Source organism: Trichechus manatus, unplaced genomic scaffold (genome assembly GCF_000243295.1).
Source record: "Trichechus manatus latirostris isolate Lorelei unplaced genomic scaffold, TriManLat1.0 scaffold00002, whole genome shotgun sequence".
In the NCBI taxonomy this organism is placed as follows: Eukaryota; Metazoa; Chordata; class Mammalia; order Sirenia; family Trichechidae; genus Trichechus; species Trichechus manatus.
The window spans coordinates 37,128,892-37,151,139 of NW_004443938.1; the positions used below are offsets into that span (position 1 = coordinate 37,128,892).

At 37.9% G+C, this 22,248-nt stretch overlaps 1 protein-coding gene across 7 annotated transcripts in view; it reads left to right on the forward strand.

The window, feature by feature from the left end:
- Positions 1–11,231: 11,231 nt before the first annotated feature.
- BCLAF1 (BCL2 associated transcription factor 1) overlaps positions 11,232–22,248 on the forward strand; it is a 32,232-nt gene continuing 21,215 nt past the window's right edge. For all 7 annotated transcript variants that reach the window (XR_002823802.1, XM_023729874.1, XM_023729877.1 and 4 more), the window contains exons 1-2: positions 11,232–11,367; positions 18,091–18,195. The gene's annotated coding sequence lies outside the window, so the exon portion shown is untranslated. The remainder of the gene's footprint in view (positions 11,368–18,090; positions 18,196–22,248) is intronic.

The following is a 22,248-nucleotide window of genomic DNA, read 5'->3' on the forward strand; positions in this document are numbered from 1 at the left end:
TGCTCCGCTTCATTCCTCAAGGGAAGATTGATGCAGCTAAAAGAGGACTATAGGGCACGCTAGGAACAAGGGAAAAAAACTCAGAAGACTCTCTTCGGAAGCAAATATTCTCCTAGTAAAAAATTATAATTAGGCTTATTAAGAATGTAAGTTAGTAATGGAACTTTTATTTGTCTTTGTTAAATGACAGTTTGGACAGCTAATTTTTAAGAACCATATACAAAAAAAATTTCCTTAATTCTTAGCTCTTCATTATCTTATACAATTCAAATAAAATTAAAGTGATCTTAATTTTTTAAAGTTTTTCAAAAATATTATAAAAGTAACATTTATTATAGAAATTTTAGAAAATATAGACAAGGAAGAAAAATTTTATGTCATTTATAATATGAAAATCCAAATATAAACAGAGTATCATATTGGGGTTTATTCTTATCTTGTTTTATGCATATATGCAGGTAATTGTTTTAAAAAATGAGATAAATGGTCTTTATTTTCAGCAATCCTCTGTTGGATTAATTAACAGATGAACTAAAAGAAATAACCTTGTATTCATTGAATTTTTCAAGGAAGATTTGTTATTATTCTATTTTATTTCTTTGTAATTGTTACTTGTTGTGAACCTATATTATTTTGGCTTTGAAGTTCAGTGAGTGTTTTCCTGAAAAGTTAGTAGCTAGGCAGCCATAAACCCTTTGCCTTTTTAGGGCCATGCTCATACCATTACTCCATTCTATTACATTAAGATGTTAGATGCTGAAGTGGACAAGGGGTAAAACAAACGGGATGAAAGCCTCTATCCACACCCACAGATACTGACCTGGTCATCACAGACAGGCTTTTTTCCAAATAACCCGTTAAATAAGCAAGTGTTCCTCAGGTACAAGGTACAATGCAGACCTTTTGGGCTCAACCATCACTCTCCTCAACTACTCAAATACAGGTAGAATCAATGCTATAGTTTTACAAAATGCACTGAGTAATTTGAATGGTTTTCCTGTTGTTTCTTTGCTTTCAAGCATAACTGCCCACACAGTACTCCCAAAGCAGTGTTTTCTGACCTAATCACGAACACATCTAAAGGGATGGAGTTTGCAGTTTCCTAATTTAATGTTGCAAATTCTCAACCAAAAACTAGTAGAAAAAACATGTACTCAGATGTTCGACAACTTTGGGTTAAAACCGTGATTCCTCAGTTTATTAGCACTGGATGAATTTTTTAATCCTGAAAATTGTTTTCTCGTCACTAAAACAGAGATGATAATTACATTTCTTTGAGGATTGCTTGTGATTATTATATGTGTGTGAAACGCCTTCACAGACCGTAGCACGTAAGTAGCTATTTAATAGATGTAATTTCCATTTCCCTCTGTTCCCCTCAACCCAGTCCCCAATCCTCAATGCCAAGAATAATTCTATTTGCTATTCAGATTGATCCCTTTTCAGATTGATCCCTAGTCATTTTTCTAGTATTTCCTCAAATATTTTAAGTAACTTCTCCAATTGTCTCTTTGACTTAAGAGCCCTATTTAAAAAAAAAATTTTTTTTATTGTGTTTTTGGTGAAAGTTTACACAGGAAATTAGGTTTTCATTTATCAATTTCTACGCATATTGTTCAGTAACATTGGTTATATTCTTCACAATATATCAGCATTCTCATTATTCCCATTTTGGTTGTTCTGTTTCCATTAATCTAGCTTGCTTGTTGTCCCCCGTTGCCTTCTCATCTTGGTCTAGGGTAAATGATTACTATTTGGTTTCATCTACATGATTATTTTGATTACTATTTGGTTTCATCTAGATGATTATTTTGAAGAGTACAGTACTCACAGGTGATGTTATTTATTTTATGCGCCAATCTGTCATTTGGCTGAAAGGTTACCTCTGGGAGTGGTTTGAGTTCCAAGTTTAAAGAGTGTAAAAGGCCTATTTTTTTAGTGATTTTAATAAGATCCATTATGTAAATTTGTAACTTTTTTGCTTATTGTTGTTTTCCTCTTAGCTATTTCCAAGTGTAGAATGATACGATAACTTTCTGGTTACTCTATTTTAAGATGGACTCACTTATGTATTTGTTTCCACAGTTCCTCTAGTTTCTCGTTGGCTTCTTTCAATTTTTTTTTTAATAGTATCTATTAAAGAATTATAAATTAATTGGAAGGCTGTTTATGTCTCAACTTACATGAAAAACTTGTTCGAAATCAAAGAAACTTATATAAATTGAAGTAACCATATGATAAATTTGTTATTAGAATGTGCTATCTGTAATTGCTGTGGTTATTATACCAACCCATTGAGCTCATTGCCATCCAGTTGATTCAGACTCATAGCGACCCAATAGGACAGAGTAGAACTGCCCCATAGGGTTTCCAAGGAGCAGCTGGTGGGTTAGAACTGCTGATCTTTTGGTTAGCAGCCAAGCACTTAAACACTGTGCCACCAGGGCTCCTCAGTTATTATAGAGACACTAAAAATTAAACCAGCTTTATAATATAATCAAATACCATATTTCATTATTTTTTAAGATGTATAATTTTGCAAATCTTAACAACTGTGACACTGAAATGCATTTTTTAAAAATGTGTTTTAGGTGAAAGTTTACAGCACAAATTAGTTTTTCATTAAAAAATTTACACACAAATGGTTTTGTACATCAGTTGCAATCCCCGCAGTGTGTCTGCAATCTCCCACTTTCCCTTTCCACCCTGGGTTCTCCATGTCCATTAGTCCAGTTTTCCTGTCCTTTCCTGCCTTCTCGTCTTTGCTTTTGGGCAGGTATTGACCATTGGGTCTCGTGTACTTGATTGAACTAAGAAGTTCAATCCTCACATTCCTCACATGTATTATTGTTTGTTTTACAGGCCTGTCTAATCTTTGGCTGAAAGGTGGACTTTGGGAGTGGCTTAGGTTCTGAGTTAGCAGGGTGTCCAGGTGCCACAATCTCAGGCGTTCCTCCAGTCTCTGTCAAATCAGTAAGTTTGGTCTTTTTTTTTTTTTATGTTTTATTGTGATTTAGGTGAAAGTTTACAGCTCAAGTTAGCTTCTCATTGAAAAATTTATACACATATTGTTATGTGACCCTAGTTGCAATCCCCACAATGTGACAGCACACTGCCCCCTTCCACCCTGGGTTTCCTTCATCCGTTCAACCAGCTCCCATCCCTTTCTGCCCTCCCATCCTGCCTCTGGACAGGAGCTGTCCATTTAGTCTTGTATATCTCCTTGAACTAAGAAGCACACTCCTCACGAGTATTATTTTATGTTTTATAGTCCAGTCTGATCTTTGTCTGAAGAGATGGCTTCAGGAACGGTCTCAGTTCTGGGTTAACAGAGAGTCTGGGGGCCATGTCTTCTGGGGTTCCTCTAGTCTCAGTCAGACCATTAAGTCTGGTCTTTTTAAGTGAATTTGAGTTCTGCACCGTACTTTTCTCCTGCTGCATCAGGGACTCTCTGTTGTGTTCCCTGACAGGGTGGTCATTGGTGGTAGCCAGGCACCATCTAGTTCTTTTGGTCTCAGGCTGATGGAGTTTCTGGTTTATGTGGCCCTTGAAATGCATTCAATAATTGATGTACACTCTTAATGGGCAGAAGTGGTACTAAAATACTTGTGCATCTTAAATTTTTTTTTTAAATTTGGCAAAACATGCTATAAACAATTATTTCATGAAACAAAGTAGAATATTTTTTTACTGTGCTATATAAATACATTCTGACATGAGACTTAAAATGATAAGAAATAGCATAAGGTAGTTAAGGGAAGACCTTTGCGTTTCATAAAAAAAAAGTTCCTATTGCTTCACGGAAATTAATTACAGAATGATTATATATATATGTATATATATATATATATATATATATATTCTCATTACATAATATTTCATTGAATTCACTGTACATGGAAAAGTCTAATGCAGTTTTCTTTTTGTATGGCTACAGAATGGAGAGTCAAACTGTTGGTTCTCTAATAATGCTTCTAGAACAACTGTTTTAGTTATCTAGTGCTGCTATAACAGAAATACCACACGTGAGTGGCTTTAACAAACAGAAATTTATTTTCTCAAAGTTTAGGAGGCTAGAAGTCTGAATTCAGAGCACCGGCTCTAGGGGAAGTATTTCTCTCTGTCAGCTCTGGGGGAAGGTCCTTGTCTCTTCAGCTTCTGCTTCTGGGCAATCTTCATGTGCTTGGCATCTCTCTTGCCCTGTCTCTCCTTACTTTAATCTGCTCATTTTTATTTTGTAAGTAATGGACTCAAAACACACCATATACTAATTTTGCCTCATTAACCTGATAAAGACAACTCAACCAATAGGATTATAACCACAGGCATAGAGGTTAGGATTTACAACACATATTTTTGGGGGCCACAATTCAATCCATAACAACATCTAATGAGTAACCCAAGGTAAAATTATGATGACCCTGTATAAGATCCTATGGAGTCACTAGGTGGTGTAAACGGTTAACACCCTCGGCCGTTAATGGAAAGATTGGAGGTTTGAGTCTGCTCAGAGGCACCTCAGAAGAAAGGTCTGGAGATCTACTTCCAAAAAATCAACCACTGAAAACCCCATGGACATAGTTCTACTCTGACACACATGCGGTCACCATGAGTTGGAGTTGACTTGACAGCAACTGTTTTTTTTCATAAGATTCTATAACATATAGGAAAGGACAAGCCATTTGCAAAGATGGCTAGAATTTGGCTCATGACCTGGTTAATCTCAAGACTCCCAGTAACCTTAAAATTCAGACTAAGAATTATTTCTCTCCCATGTATTGTAATTTCATGAGGCAAGATTCAAGCTTTTATCACAGGCAAAGCATGACTAAATGCTTTGAGGAGCACCGAGGGTTCAGGTGTGGCACTGGTAATTTATTTTCTGTCTTGATGAAAACTGTGCAAAATATCAGATTGAAATAGGGCTCCACAACTTATCTACCTGATTTTATCTTCTTTTCAAAAATTCTATCATCTTTTTGACAGTAAACACAATTGTTTATCTCTGGAAAGTTGGAGGTCATGTGCCTCATGCAGGTAATTTATATTTATAACTCATCTACCCTCTCAGACAGATTAGATTATCTAATTTGGCTTTCTCTGCCACACCTCTCACCTTATTGTATATACCATACCCTTAGTGCCTAATTTTTACAGTCCTTTAAACATTCCATTTCCTGTTGTGTACCCTAAGTCCGTTCTTTAGCTGTGTAGGATCTAATGAGGATATCATACCATATAGCCTTGGAGCTGTAAGTATTGACAATTTCTGCTCATTTTATTACTCCCATGTATGCTTTTCCTTTTTCTTACAATGCTAACAAATATACTGGCCCGAAACGCTCCCACGTTTTCATTTAACATGTATATTTTTTGCATACTCTTGTGCAGTACACAATTGTGACTAAGATCTGGGAACTACTTTGCTTTAAGTATATGCAGTGAGTGGTTTAGGTAAGCTCTATAGCTGGGTAATCCCCAACAGTAACATTGCTGAGAAGCATGGTAGGGCAGAAAAGTATTATTACTTATGTCTCAATCAGAGCCCTGACGGCACAGTGGTTAAGAGCTCAGCTGCTGTCTTAGTCATCTAGTGCTGCTATAACAGTAACACTACAAGTGGATGGCTTTAACAAAGAGAAATTTATTTTCTCACAGTCTAGTAGGCTACAAGTCCAAATTTAGGGCATTAGCTGCAGGGAAGTCTTTCTTTCTCTGTCGGCTCTAGAGGAAGATCCTTGTCATCAATCTTCCCTTGATCTGGGAACTTCTCAATGCAGGAATCTCCAGTCGAAAGGATGTGCTCTGCTCCCGGTGCTGCTTTCTTGGTAGTAGAGGTCCCCGTCTCTCTGCTCATTTCTCTCTTTTATATCTCAAACGAGATTGGCTCAAGACACAATCCAATCTTGTAGATTGAGTCCTGCCTCATTAGCATAACTGCCGCCTATCTCACCTCATTGACATTATAGAGGTAGGATTTACAACATGTAGGAAAATCATATCAGATGACAAAATGGTTGACAATCACACAGTTCTGGGAATCATGGCCTAGTCAAATTGATACATATATTTTTGGGGGACACAATTCAATCCATGACAGTTGCTAACCAAAAGGTTGGCAGTTATAATCCACCAGCTGATTCTTGGAAACTCTTTGTGGCAATTCTACTCTGTCCTATAGGGTTGCTATGAGTAGTTGGAATTAACTCAATGGCAATGGGTTTATTTTTTGGTTTTATATCTTAATTGCATAAATGAAAATGTAAATTTGAAATAAAAGAAAATATTAATACTTATGTCAAATAGAATTGTATCATGCAGCATTCATCTAGCAAGACCATTAATAAATACTTGGAGAGTGTGAACTTTTTAGATTTACTTAATGGCAATAAACCATTGTTCAGATAAATAAATAAATAAACGTATATCTATGTCTGCATATGCTAGAATATATAATCTATTACCTAGAATAAGACATACAGGAACTATTAACCAAGTTCCATATAACAAGAACAACACTTGCGGTCAGGTCGATCTATTTGATCTAACTCTATTGTGTTTATGTGGGTGTTATAGATTGAATTGTGTCCCCTAAAAATGTGTCAACTTGGTTAGGTCAAGATTCCCAGTATTGTGTGGTTGTCCACCATTTTGTGATCTGATGTGATTATCCTATGAGTTGTAAATCTTAACTTCTATGATGTTAATGGGACAGGATTAGAGGCAATTATGTTAATGAGACAGGACTCAATCTATAGGATTAGGCTGTATTTTAAATCAATCTCTTTTGAGGATATAAAAGAGAAAATCAAGCAGCGAGGAGTGGGACCTCATAACACCAAGAAGGAAATGCTGGGAGTGAGCGTGCCCTGTGGACCTGGGTCCCTGCACTAGAAGCTCCTAGACTGGAGGAAGATTGGTGATAAGGACCTTCTCCTAGAGCCGACAGAGAGAGAAAGCTTTCCCCTGAAGCTGGTGCTGTGAATTTGGGCTTCTAGCCTACTGGACAGTGAGAGAATAAATTTCTGTTTCTTAAAGCCATCCACTTGTGGTATTTCTGTTATAGCAGCACTAGATAACTAAGACAGTGGGGAAATACTGTTGTGGAAAAAGTGGTCTTTAGACAGAGCGTTGGCATAATCTTAGCTCCCCACTTATCAGCCATGTTACTTCTGGCAAGATATTCTACCTCTCCAAACTTCAATTTCCTTACTGTTAAAATTAAGACTATAAATTGAATGTTATATAGTCACTTCTGCTATTATGCAACATACATATTCATGAAAACCACCATGCTATACCAAACTCACATAATAAAACCAGAGGGCTTATGGGAAAAATAGGGATGGGGCATAATGCTAAAACATTCATCAGTGACACATTAAAAAAAAAAAAATTGGGACCCAATAAAAATGGTAGCAGAGTTTTACACATGTTAAATGGTTAAGAAATACGTAAATACAATAAATATAGTACTTTGCCCTAAAAATACCTGGAGTTTACTTGTGGAAGTGGGCATCAGAAGGGTTATAGCATATGTGTTATTGTAAAGTGGTGAAGGAGAGTTATCTGAAATTGGAGGGAAAGTTGTAACACCAGATGTAGATGGGTGTGGGATGTGCAGATGTTTGAGGTGTTTGTGTGTTCAAGTCTTTTTCCCCAGCTTGGTTCAGCTGGGTGCAGTTACTGCATTCACCTAGTGTTTCTTACAGACAAAACTGTGCATAAGCAAACGTGAAATTTGTGTTATGCTCAAATTGTTCCCTAATATGTCACTTACATTGAAACAAATTTGTGGTTTCAAAACAAGTTTATAGTATATGCTAAGCACTGGAGATGAAAAAAAATACAATTATCTTTCCTTCAAGAAAATCACAATCTAGTGGGATAATGTGTTTTTAAAAGTGAATAATTATAACACAGAATGATAAATGACACAATAAAAATAAACATCTCATTTTAAAGAGCATTTGAAGTGGCTTATTAAAATTCATAGAGGAGGATTTTATTTCTCATAATGGTGGTTTATATAATTTGGGTAACGTTGTTTCAAACATCTACTTAAAAAATCAGTGAGCTAGTAAGGGACTGAAGAATTACTAGGCCATGATTCTGGAAAGGACAGAGACCCAGGGAGAAAGGAGAGGCAGTCTTTGAAGCCTCTTTTCCCCTAGCTGTATTTACTGATTTGAGAGGGACAGCTGAAAGATTGAGAGGTGCTTCTTCCAGCCTTATAAAGCTAGACATGCAGGGACTGAAGTTCAGGGCTTGTCAAGGAGGTAGGAGACACGAGTGAAGCCTCTCCTTTTGGGCTGGGAAGAAGGGTGACCTAAAATTAGAGAAACCCTCTTAGGGACTTCAGCTCTACTTTGAATCATTTGAGTCCTTGGTGACCCCAGTTTCCTTATGTCTGGCAGAACCAAATATACAACCTCTGTGGAGGAAGACAACATCATCCTAAGCCTAAAAAATATTTTTAAAATAATTTTACAAATACAACACGTGGCACGTTTTGTTCTCATTTTAGTTGAGATTTCCTCTCCTTTAATAGTTACATTAAACAGTAAGCTGACACAATTTTGAGACAAAGATTTCTTAGGAAAACTTTGGAAGTATTACAGGTTCCATTTGTTGCGATAATCTGAGAAAGATGTACATTAATCTTGGTAGGATTTACTTAGAAACAATGGTTACAGTCACATTTTTTTTTCAAAATGGAAAGATGAATACTAAGAAACAACACTACAACAAATATTTCTTGAATATTTTGGGTAATCTTAAACTTTGAAAAAGAAAATTAAAGACACTGCAGAAGTGGATACAGAAAGGGGGGAAGTTAGCTTGTGTTCAACAGTAGGAAATGAAATTGGTTAGGCAAGAGAAAACACTTGTTCCATTGGTACAGATCTGCAAAAATGCCAGACCATTTGGAAAATCTGTTCTCAAAAATAGGAACTGCCTCTGCTTAAAACTGTGCCATGGAATTAGGGTTCTTGTGTGCAAGCAACAGAAACCAAGTCTGGCTAACTTACCCAGAAAAGAAATTTACCGGAAAGGTACCAGCTAGCTCAAAGAATCAAAGCAAAGCCTGGCGAAGGATAGGAACCAAGAGAGGCCAGGTGGCAGAATTGCAGCAACTGCCTAGTTAAGGAACCCCTTTTGGCCCCATTTTTCTGCTGTTGACTGGGAATTGTCAATGACCTATAAGTTAAAATAAGTTTCGTCATGTATTAGGTGTAAGATACTCTTCAAGCATTGCTTTTGTGTGTATTTACCCTATTACTAATGTAGGTCATTGTTTACCATTTATATCTCTTTTTAGGATAATTTTCTATTTTTATCCATTGTCCATTTGTTACATGAACTGAGATTTCTTTTTTCTGTTCTTTTCAACATTATTTCTATTTTAATAGGAAACATGTTTTATTACAAGAAATGAAGCTGTAATGGTGGAATTTCATGGTGTGAAAATAAAGTAAGGCAATGCAATGAGTGTACTATTAGAGACATAAAACATGATCTAAATTAAAGGACCTCGAATTCTGAAGGTTGATAAAAGCAAGTATCGTATATCAAATGGCCCTAGTTCAAGAAAAGTCTGGATGGTTGGTCCAGGCCAATCATTTATTAAAGGGTTTGATCCGCTGTGTCTCTTTTGTTACTACCTCAGGTTATTTAAAATCACAATCAGCTTCATTGGATCACATACAAAGATGACTTCAGTTTTCAATATATTTGCAATTGAATTGCAGAGAAGGCTTAAGATAATATCCTAAGCTGGAAAACACTCCAGTCAGATTTTGGTGTATTTTGAATAAACGGATAAGGGCTGTTAGTATTGAGGGGTCTCCCCTCACCCCATACCAGCAGAAATACTGCAGTTGTATTGAGCGGTCAGTGATTCATTTCTTTTAATATAGTTAAGTCATTCAACAAATATTTATTGAGCTCCTTCCTAGTACATGTTTGGGATATATTAATGAATCAAAACAGGCAGATTCCGGCTACTACATTCTGAGGTGGAGACTGCACAGCAAAAGAAAAGCAAGGATTCATCCTAAGAAAATAAAAAATAAGGTACTTGTTCTAATTAAGCGGGTAAACTGGCCTGTGAGGAGAGAAGGCACTAAGCAGTGTTAAATTCACATCGGGCCCAACGGTGGATTTAAGTAACTGACCGACACAGGACTGGTTGCTAATTATAACTTTGAAATCCTTTAAGGTAGTTAATGTCCCTTATCAAAGTAATAAGGGTATTAGGCCCTGAGGAAAAAAGTACAGTTCAGAGAAGCATTAGTAGAAAATGCGCAACGGCTCTTAATTGAAATTCAATCCAAATCAAATGTGGCTTGCCTATTTATAATCTGATTTATAATTTTGGCAGGCCAAGTGGTGTTGGGTTGTGTTTCTCAACCGGCACAAATTACGGGCTGAAAGCTTAACTGCTTCGCGCTCTTCATTTTTATGGGAACGCTAACGTTCCGACATGCCTAAGTGATAACGTTTTAACAACGGCGCAACGAAAAAAAAAGCATCCTATGACACAACGCAAACCACCTAGACAGCCTAAGCAAATTCGCTGTACTGCGGCTTAACTCTTTATTAGGCGTAGTCGAGTTCATCAGACGCCACTTAGGAAAAGGATTAAGATCGTGGCCATTTTCTATTCTCGCAGTGCGTTTGGTACATTTTATAATAAAGCAAAAGTGATATATCTTAGTCTTCAGTTAGGCGTCCAAGAATAACAAACTCAACGCTTCCCCGCGGAGGGAGACCAGGGCTTGCAGTCACCTTCACCTCTTGCCTCCCTCCCGGTCTTTTCCTGAGTGAGGAATTTTCCTGAGTGAGGAACAGGTTTTAATCGGGCCTGACTCGCAGTACACCTGACTTGGCCCAACGGAAAAAATGGACCATAAGAGCTAATGACAGCAGAAACTGGAGGGCGACAGTGAAATCCAGAAAGTCTCCCAAAGCGAGGCACAGACGACAACCAATGCTACTTCGGCGCCAAGGCCTAGGAAAACACACCATACCACCGTCTACCGCCCCCACAGGCGGATGCTACCGCCTTGGGCCGGAGGGCGGAACCGCCAGATTTTCGCGCGAGACCAGCTACGAGACTTCCCAGCTTGCCTTAGGCAACATCTTAATACTGGCCGGGGAGCTAGTCCAGGGCGGGAGGGAGGGGGCGGGGCTTGCCCAGATATTTAGCGGCACCGGAGGCCACGCCCAAAGCCGGAAGTGACGGAGACGAGGTAGCGCGTCGAAGGTACCTTTATGGTTTTCCTCCCGTTCTTGAGTCGGGAAATGGCCGCTGTGTAGTTACAACGGAGGTTAAGTCCCGGGAACCGTGCTTTGGCGTATCAGGTAGGCCTTGCGCGGCAATCAAATGACTAAAATGGTAGTGAATACCGAGGACGGGTGAATATTTGTTGACTCTTTTGTGTGTGGTGACGGGTTGGCGACGATAGGATAACTCAGGACGCGTTGTGCTGTTATTTATGCCCTTTCGTGTCAGCTTTTCGTCAGGATTCCGAGGCACTACAGGCCCTAAAAGGTGGTGGTGGGGGGTAGGGGAGCAGTTCGAACGGTGCGCGCGCGCGCGCGAACCTAGCTCGAGACCTCGAGACCGCACCGCCCTCTCGTGCGCGTGCGCGTCTCCTTTCCAATCCTTCCCCCATTTTGTCGGCTCGGACCCCCGCGCGCGCCCGACCAAACGCTCCTCCGCGCACGCGCCCGAGCTGCTTTCTCCCTTCTCCGCCTACGGCTCCCGCGGCCGCCCGCGGTGCAACTTGTGTCGTCTTCTCATTGGCTGGGATCGCCACTTGTCTTCCCGGCTGGTTTGGGGCTTTGACAAAATCACTGTGACCTGCAGCATAGTGCATAGGGTAGGTCGATCCTTTTTCGCGTGGTACCTCAGTATCTTTCCCCGGCTCCAGGATGCCTGTCGGTTTACGCCGCATTTTTGTTATTACGCGTCTCAGGAACCTGTCCTGCTGCCCCTCGTAACTGACCCCGGCACCCCGCCTCGGTCCCTCGGTGTTGCGGGAGAGTTTTCTCTGGGGTTAATCTCAGGTCTCTGGCAATCTACGCTGTTCAGAAGGGAACGTGTACTTTTACCTCTAGGAGTTGGTGTCTAGTTGCTTTTTCCTAGTGGGAGGGAGAGAGTCTCAGCATATGGATCTAAGTATGACCCTGCCACACCCGGCCGAGAGGGCAGTCGTTAGTACCAACGAAGCCACGTTCTCTCGGCATGTGATTTCATCTCATTATATCCTATTCGATATGTTGCAGCCATGATTGGTTGGCATCTGGTGGGATAAATGGTAGGAGTGGTGAGTTAAGGTTAGAGACTTTGCTTTCAATTTGTAAGTTGACTTTACTTACAAAAAAAAAAACCCCAAAAAAGATTCATCTCTTCAGAATGAGCAGCAACACCGGCGACTACTTTTCACATCAAGTTTTTGGGGTTTTAGCGTTTTTGGATTGAAAAAATTGAAAGCAATTGTGACTAAAACTGACGTAGGACTTGTATTCTACTGCAGTCGTGGTTTTAAAAGACAAACTTTTTTGATATTAAAAAGCAAAATAAAAATTTCTTGTCCCTCATTCCAGTTGGATTCTAGTTGGAATGGTTGGGGTACTGTTTAGACAGTAAAGAACATTTACATAGAAGAAACTGCTACAAGTTTTTTTGCGTGTTTTTGTGACCCTAGCCAGTTCAGGATTAATAATTTGATGAGAGGGATTTTATGTCCAAAATAACTCGTGTGAACAGCCTAAACTTTCCCACTTACGGCTTGTAGCATTTTAAGGATATCACACTTTCACCAATACAATGTGGTGAACACTGGAATCCACCTTAATTCTGAAAATGAAGAAAATGATGGCAAAGGAGACTAGAGGCGTTTCTTGACTTAGAAGCACATTAGTATTTGTGTTGGAGACAGACCTATAAAAAGTACTTATCACTTTGTAGGCTCAGGTCTAGTAGAATTTATTGAATGACCTATATGAGCAGCAAACTGTACTAGATTGACTGTATGAGAAGACGTGTAGAAAGGGAGAAAATCTTTTTAGTTTTGCATAGAGCTTTGGATTCCAAATTTCTTCAAATCACATTGAAAGTCGTTATTTGAACACTAGCTGGAATCCTCCTGTGTAATTCACAGTGATTCATTAATTAACAAAGAAGTAGGTAAGGGACTCAAGAAGACCAACATCTCTCTCGGTATTAAGTGTAAATGTTTAGGATATGTTTGTAGGATATGAATTTGTTCATTTTTCACATCCAACTTTTTAAATGGTCATTAGTGTTACTTCAGAGTCTTAGCGTTTAATATTTTATCTGACTATCCCCAAGTCTGAAAAACAATCTACAGACGTTAAGGTAATAATACTGATCCACATTTGTGTAATGTTCTGGAGTTTTCAAATATTTTAATTTTTCTTGACCCTTAAAATAAAATAATGTTGTGAAATACAAGTAGGAATTTCTCCATTTTCTAGATGGAGGGCAAAAGAGTAAAAAACTTGCTTAAGGCCACACGAACCAGGGATGGTAGGTATTCTGATTCTCAGTTCAGTGCACCGTTTAGCAGAGTGGCAAGAAGCTAAACTAAGAGCTAAAAATTTATGACTAAGCTTATGTTTTATTTTTTTAACTTTCAGTTATGAAAAATTGCAAACACAAAGGTTTAGAGTTTAGTGAACTTATATGTTATTATCATCTAGGTTCAATAAGCTTTACCAATTTTGTTTAATCTTATTTGCCTATTTTTTTTTCTGGAGTATTTTAAAGCAAAATTCCATACATTGTTATTAAGAATTTCTTGCAAGATTTTTGTATATGCTGATTAATGCTATAACAAAAGTAGCAAGTATTTTTGTATACTGGTTTTTTTGCAGCCTGACATAAAGAACCATTTGGCGCAGACATAATGGCTAGCCTCCAAAAAGACTGTCACAAAGTTCAGCAGTAACATTTGTTGAGTGTTGATTGTATTGTGCCAAATATTAAACTAAGCTGTTTATATTCATTCGTTTATTAAACCTTAAACTTGGGAGGTATAGGTAGCATTATTAGCCTTATTTTACACCTGAGAAAATGTGAAGCTGAAAGAGATTAAGGTAACCTGTCCAGTATTGGACAACTAGTTACTAGTTGAGCCCGGATTTGAACTTAGTTTACTGGAGTGATGGTCTTGGGATATTGTCTTTAGGCTTATTTAAACTGTGAATAGCAGTAATTTGTTCACAAAAATCGAGCCCAGACTCCCTGAATCTTGTTAAAATGAAGCCTTGGCTTAAGTATGCTTGAAATGGTAGCTTAAAGAATCCATTTTTTGAGGCTTCATCTTAAGTATTTTGTTGAGCCCAGTTTTCTTTGCTTCTAGCATCACTCGTGTTCTAGGTGGTTGTTACATCTTATTTTGTAAAAGAAGATGTTAAGATGTTTAAGAATTTTCTTTAATAATAATAATAAAAGTCTCATCTATTTTATCTTTCTATATTCCTTACTGGTTAGTGAATCAGTTGGATAAAGATGCATCAGACAGTATATTATTTCTGCTTACAAGTGGAATCTAAGGAAGTGATCTTGGTTGTAATAAGGGAAGATTGAATTGGCATTTTGAATTGTGTATTTGTGTTATGGCCACATCAGGCATCTGATAGGGTATTGGAGAAAGTGCAGGATTCGGAGTGAGATCTCAGTCAAATTCTGATTCAACCGTTTACTCTCTGTGACCACAAGCAGCCTAAAAGATCAAGCACATCTCTTGGTTTCTCCCCCAAACTTGTGCTTCTTCCAGATTTCGCCAGCTCAATAAAACTTTGCTCACTATGCAGCCAGATGCTTGAACCCAAAACTTAGAATTTAGGAAGCACCCTTAATTCCCCCACTCCCCCCCCCCACATCCTCAAGTATCTATGAGCAAGTCCTCTGATTACTTCAAAATCAGATCCTGGGTTTGTCTCGTTTTTTCCATTTTTATTGCTGTCACCTTATTCAGGCAACTGTTAAATTTAACGTCAGTCTGTTAATTAATTAGTTTACCTGCTTGCTGTTCTCCCCGTGTTGTCCATCCTAAACATAGCAGCCATCTTAAAAAGTAAATCACGTGGTGCAATTCCCTAATCAAACCCTCCAGGGGCCTTCCCATTATAGTTAGAATAAAAACCAGACTCTTTACTTGGGCCTTTCCTTTCTCTTCCACCTTATGTCATACCCTCTCCTGTGATCATAGTGACTTAATCTTACTGTCTTTCTGCCCTGAATTTATTAAGTTTGTGTCTCTTACTAGAATCCCCTCCCCCCGTCTTTGCAGTGTCTTTTAGCCTAAATCTTGCCTCCTTAAAGAAGATCCAAGGGCCAGCCTAAGTAGTCTCCCTCCCCACCATGTGTTCCCTCCCTTCCAGTCGAAATACTTGTTACTGTATGATGTTTTCTCTTCTCCCCTTAAAAGAATGTAAGCTCCACGAGAGTAGGGAATTTAATGTCCCACTTAAATGCTGTATTTCCACCACTAGAGTAGTACCTGGCATGTAATAGGCACTTAGTAAATTAAACGGATTCTGAAAGCTTAGCGGTCTCTTCGTTTGAAATATGGTGTTAATATGTAAGGAGCCCTGGTGATGCAGTGGTTAAGCTCTCAAACCGAAAGATTGGTAGTTTGAACCTACAGGAGAAAGATGTGGCAATCTGCTTCTGTAAAGGTTACAGCCTTGGAAACCCTATAGAGCAGTTCTGCTCTGTCCTGTATGGTCCCTGTGAGTCCGAATGGACTTGATGGCAACAAGGTTTGGTGGTTAATATGTAGCTGATGAGATTATGAGGATTAAATGAGATGATTTTATTTAAAGTCACCTAGCACAGTTCTTGGCACATGGCTGGTATTTAGATGTTTACTATGATTTGTTGGCAGATCTCTCTTTCCTCTACTAGTTTGTTTCTGGAGGGCAGGGACCTCTTACATATAGTCCTGTCTCCCATAATACCTAGTACGGTGCTTTGTACTTTCAATTTTTTCTTTAAACTGGCTGAGTTTAAAGTCTTTGAAAATGACCGTGTCACATTTTACATACAATAATTTGAGCCCTTGTTGTGGTTATTTGAATAGAATACATACATAGATTGTAAATAGGAATATATAAGTAGTCCCCAATTTATGATGGGGTTCCATTCCAACGACTGTCAGATGTTGGTTCTGAAGCTAGTCGAATTCCCCCCCCGCCTTTTTTTTTTTTTTCATTATTACTGCCATTTATTATAAGTATTTTTATAAATCCAATCTTTATTTGTCTTTGGGGGTTGGAAACATTACATATAACTTAACAGATGTTTTTCAACATGGTATGTATTTAGTACATATTACTAATATTAGGTCATTTTAAAAAAGGATTGTAAGTGCAGTTTCTCATAACTGGGGGACTACCTGTATATCTACCAGTGTAACAGCCTATAGCCCCTCCTCCCTCAGTTTGGTATTTCTGGTGTGTATTTCCTTGGAACTTCAAGAAATCATGACTTGGAGTAAAGAGGAATTTGGCAGTTGGCTCTTCTGTGGATATATAGACATTAAAGTTAACCTGTTGTAATTGTTTTAGGGGCATGTGAGGTAAAACGAGCTTTGTACCACTTCCAGGAGTGATTCAGTAGAATTGGGCTTCTAGCTCAGAATGAAATTTCATTAACAATACACCAGTTTTAAAGGTTAGAGTCTTTTCTCTGTTCATTTAGATTTTGGTATTTTTTAAACTAAACAAGAGTACACTTTGGAATGCCTTTTGTATTTTCACCCAAGCCAACCTGGTCTTTCCTGTTTTTTCTTTTTCTTTTTTCCTATTTTTTAGTATATTTCTTTTAATTACTAGGCCCCTATTACTCCTCCCTAGCCTCAGATCTCTTAATCTCCCCAGCTATAGGGCCATGGTTTTTAGCGAACACCTTTCTTGATTCACCAGTTTAATCTTACTGTTTCTTACACATTGGCTTTCCAATCTTAATTGCGTTTTTTGTTGGATTGGTTACTTTGCAAGATTCATAGATTTTCATATTAATGTGTATTTTTATTCATTTAAGATGGCTTATAAATTTCTTGAGTGCAGGCACATATCAATCTTGTATTCTTTAATTTCTGCTCCCCTAATGTTTTTTGACCAACATAATTGAAAACCAGTGACTATTATTCACAAGGCTAATCTTGTCAGTATTGATGTTGTGTGCTGTCTGGTTGATTCTGAGTCGCGGCGACCCTGTAGGACAGAGTAGAACTGCTCCATAGGATTTCCAAGGCTGTAAGTCTTTATGGAAGCTGACTGCCACATCTTTCTGCTGCAGAGTGGCTGATGGGTTCAAACCACTGACCTTTCAGTTAGCAGCAGAGCGCTTTAACCACTGTGCCACCAAGACTCCGTCAGTATTGATATTTAGTTAATATTTTGTGGAAAATTTAAATTTATTTTTCAATAATGGTAAACTAATTTAGAAGGCATATTGGTATACAGTAAATATTTGCTTTATTTGCTGCTCGTTTATTTAAATGTCTGTACGTCACAATGCTTTAGGCACAGAGTTTCAAGTTACTGGGATAACTGTTGTATGAATTTTAAAAATCAGTTTCAGGTGATACTAAACTGCAGGAAAGGAAATACCAACAGAATAAGTAGTGAAGTGTTAAAATAAACTTTCATGTTTTAGATAAATTATAGCATTATGAATACTAACTCCAGATTATATGATAGATGTTTATATACCTAGATGACATTGTTTATCCACTTAGGAATTTTCTGATACGATCACAGGGTATCTTCTGTTTTTCAGGTGCTTACTTTGCTGAAATTAGAATTCAAGTATTTAACAAGTTAAGGTGCTATCAGTTTCACAGTACACAGCTGTAATGTGATTAAAAAAAAAAGTTTGAGTTTTTTAAGCTTTAATGGTTATATGTACTATTTTGTAAATCTGTTTCCCCTTCTGTTAAGTAATAAGTGCCTTTATTAGAGCTTATTGCAGTGCCCAATATGAAGCTTTGTGACAGTGGCTATTAATTAACAATAAATCAAACTGATTTTTTTTATCTTCGCTAGGAATTTGAATTTAGAGTTTAATATCAGAACATTGTCTCCGGAAAGAATTTGACAGTATCTCAAAGACTTCACTTGACTGCTTGATCCTGCATAATAAAGCTCAAGGTAAACAGCATTCATTTTTCTAGTTTTCAATTTTGACTTACTTGAGAAAATGTGACTACTGAAGGAATGATTCAGGGATGGGGTCTGAAACCTTGTTTTGGTGACTTTTATGAAGTAAACCACTTTTTTAATTTAAGGTTTTTTTTTTTTATTGTGCTTTAAGCGAAAGTTTACAGCTCAAGTTAGTTTCTCATACAAAAATTTATACACACATTGTTACGTGACCCTCGTTGCTCTCCCTTCAGTGTAATAGCACACTCCTCCTTTCCACACTAGATTTCCCGTGTCCATTCAGCCAGCTCCTGGTCTGCCTTCTTATCTTGCTTCGCCTCTGGACAGGAGCTGCCCATTTAGTCTCATGAATCTACTTGAGCTAAGAAGCACACTCTCTATGAGTATCATTTTATGTCTTATAGTCCAGTCTAATCTTTGTCTGAAGAGTTGGCATCTGGAATAGTTTTAGCTCTGGGCTAAAGGAGAGTCCGGGGGCTGTGTCTTCCAGGGTCCCTCCATTCTCAGTCAGACCATTAAGTCTGGTGTTTTTATGTGAATTTAAGTTCTGCACACCACTTTTTTCCTTCTCCGTCAGGGACTTTCTGTTGTGTTACCTGTCAGAGTGGTCATTTGTGGTAGCCTGGCACCACCTAGTTCTTCTGGTCTTAGGCTGATGGAGTCTCTGGTTTATGTGGCCCTTTCTGTCTCTTGGGCTAGTATTTTCCTTGTGTTTTTGGTGTTCTTCACTCTTTGCTCCAGGTGGGTTGGGACTGATGATGCTTCTTAGATGGCCACTCACTAGCTTTTAAGACCCCAGATGTCACTCACCAAAGTGGGATGCGGAACATTTTCTTAATAAACTTCGTTATACTAATTAACCTAGATGTCCGCTGAAACCATGGTCCCCAGACCCCCACCCCTGCTTCTCTGTCCCTGGAAATGTTTGGTTGTATTCAGGGAACTTCTTAGCTTTTGAGTAAACCACATTTTAAAAGTTAGTTTTAGGAAAGTATCTCATCTGCTTTTAGATCGTGAATCTTCTTTACTTCCATAAACACAGCTAGTAGAAGACTCAAAACATATACAGCTATTTAAAAATAAAAATACTGTTTAACACATTTTCCGTAATCCAAACAGGAAGAGTTCCATGACTTTTTTTCCTTACGTTGATACTAAGGTAATTAAAATTTATTCTTTACTATGTATCAAACATTGTATTAAATGTACTACCTGTATTAATTCATTTAGTTTTTTCAAAAATTATTTGAAGAAGGTATGGTCATTTTCTTCTTACAGATGAGGAAACTAACGAAGAGGTTAAGGAAGTTGCCCAAGGTCACACAACTAAGGAAGTGTATCTGAGCCTGGATTTGAATCCAGATAGTCCAGCTGCAGAGACTGCATTCTTAGCTGCCTTTAGCCAAGTATATTTTTGCAAGAGGGCAGAAAAAAAAATTAATCCAAATCTTTTTTGGACTGATAACTATTTGATAGCTATGCTTTCTTAACACTCACTTTGAAATCTCAGGTGTGTCTATTAATAAAGAAAATCGAAAAACCACAAACCTTTAAAATTACGCTTGCTGCTTTAAAAAAATACCTAGGTTCTGGGGAATTCATTCATTCAATGGTATTTATTAAATACCTGTTCTGCCTATGTAATACAAGCTGTGCTGCATCCTAGGATATATCAGTGAACAAAAAACATAAAAGGCATTGTCTTTACCTTTACCAAGTTTCAGATGACTGAATAGTCCATAGTTAATGGTGCCATGTGTAATACTAATCAGATAATGCCTCAAAAAGTAGCTGGCTGGTACAATCCTTAAGTTTATTTTCCTAACCCAAGGATCTGTTAATGTTCGTTTTTCATTCCACCCCAACCAAGGTGTCCTGGATTGGAAAACCTAGAAAATACCTGAATCACCTACCGGAAGTTACTTCAAAAAGATTAAGAGCAAAGATAACAACAGATATTCTAGAGATACATGCATAGTACAGCACCTCTGACTCTTAATAACTTAGAATTATTTCTTTCATTTACTGAAGTTACTTTAAGTGAAGATAGGTTTTATGTTTTGCTAATATTACTAAAATCATTTGCAGCCCTGGATTTTTATTTCACATAGTACGTCCACTTATCTCAGAGTAGGAAAAAATAAAATTATTGATATAAAGTTTGTTTTTAGGTGCTGTTGAGTCAATTCTGACTCAGTGATCCCATGCACAACAAAACGAAACACTGCCCTGTACTGCCCCCGTCCTGCTCCATGCTCACAGTCGTTGCTGCGTTTGAACCCATTGTTGCAGCCACTGTGTCAGTCCATTTCGTTGAGGGTCGTCGTCTTTTTTGCTGGCCCTCTGCTTTACCAAGAAAGATGTCCCTTTCCAGTGTCTGGTCCTTCTCATAACATATCCAAAGTATGTGAGATGAAGTCTCTCCGTCCTCGTGTCTAAGGAGCATTATGGCTGTCTTCTTCCAAGTCAGATTTGTCCTTTCTTCTGGCAGTCCATGGTATATTCAGTATTCTTCACCAACACCATAATTCAGAGGCATCAGTTCTTCTTCAGTCTTCCTTACTCATTGTCTAACTTTTGTATGAATGCGAGGTGATTGTAAGTACCGTGACTTGGGTTAGGTGCATGTTAGTTCTCATGCTTTTTAACACTTTAAAACGTCTTTTGCAGCAGATTGGCCCAGTGTAATATGTCATTTGATTTATTGACAGCTGCTTCCGTGAGTCTTGACTGGATCCAAATAAAATGAAATCCTTGACAACTTCAGTTTTTTCTCTGTTTATCATGATGTTGCTTACTGGTCCAGTTGTGAAGATTTTTGTTTTTTTATGTTGAGGTGTAACTCATACTGAAGGTTGTAGTATTTGATCTTCATAAGTAAGTGCTTCAAGTCCTCCTCGCTTTCAGCAAGCTAGGTTGTGTCATGTTTGTATTGCAGGTTGTTAATTAGTCTCCAGTCCTGACGTCGTGTTCTTCATATAGTCCAGAATAGGGGCAGTTCTCCTCTGTCCTTCAGGGTTGCTATAGGTTGGAATCAACTTGATGGCAATGGGTTTGTTTTTTTGGGGGGGAAGGGAAATGTAAATTATATATGTACTATAAAAATTGTGGGAGGGTCAGTATTTTGAAATCAAATAGCAGTAAAATGTCACAATTCTCAGTGGTCCAGAGTACACGTATGTTACAGACTGAAAATATGACTTTTACCAATTTCATTATATTGTCAAAATAAAACTACAGAGTTTGCTACGCCAAATTTGTCTTGTGTTCTACCAGGTCTTTCTGTGCTAAATGCTAAATTTACTTCGTATTTGTTGCAGATCTTTTCCACAATTTGAACCCTGAAGCTATATTTTACTCTGTCTTTTTGTATTTCTTGCTTACTTGGGATTGAGAAGAAAAGTAAGACTAGAAGACAAAGGTGGTAGTCTGTGTATTAGAGGATAGTTACGTTTTATTTTGAAGTACATATGTATCGGAAACTTTTTGAATTGTCATTTATGTTCTCTGAGAAGAATTGTCATTTATGTTCTCTGAGAAGAAAGTATGCACACATTACTGTTTCTCCCGTAAGTCGGTGCCTCCAAATGCTATTTCACAGTACTGTGCAAAGTCTAGGCAGGTAAAATAAGTGCCTTCAAAAATACTTGGTTGTGGAAAAAATGGTTTAAATATATGGGAATTACAGACTGTTTGAATTTCAGTAAATTGAGTTTTAGAGCAACTTTAACTTTGAGTAATAAAGTTAGTACAGCTTCAGAAATAGTTATATGTAGCAGAAATAAACTTGGGAAGCTAAGACTGTCTAGTCATAGGAATCATTAGAAAGAGTTGAAAATAAGACATTTGGAGTGTATGTGCAATGGTTTTATATATATATGTACATATATATGTATGCATGTAATTTTGTAAAAAGATCTTAAAAATTAATTGTTCTTGACTGTTACTGATTTCTTTATCCAGTGAGGTCTACCTGTGGCATTAGATACTAAGTAGTGTTTAGAAAAGTTAAGACACTGATGCTCAAGTTTTGTTTTACCT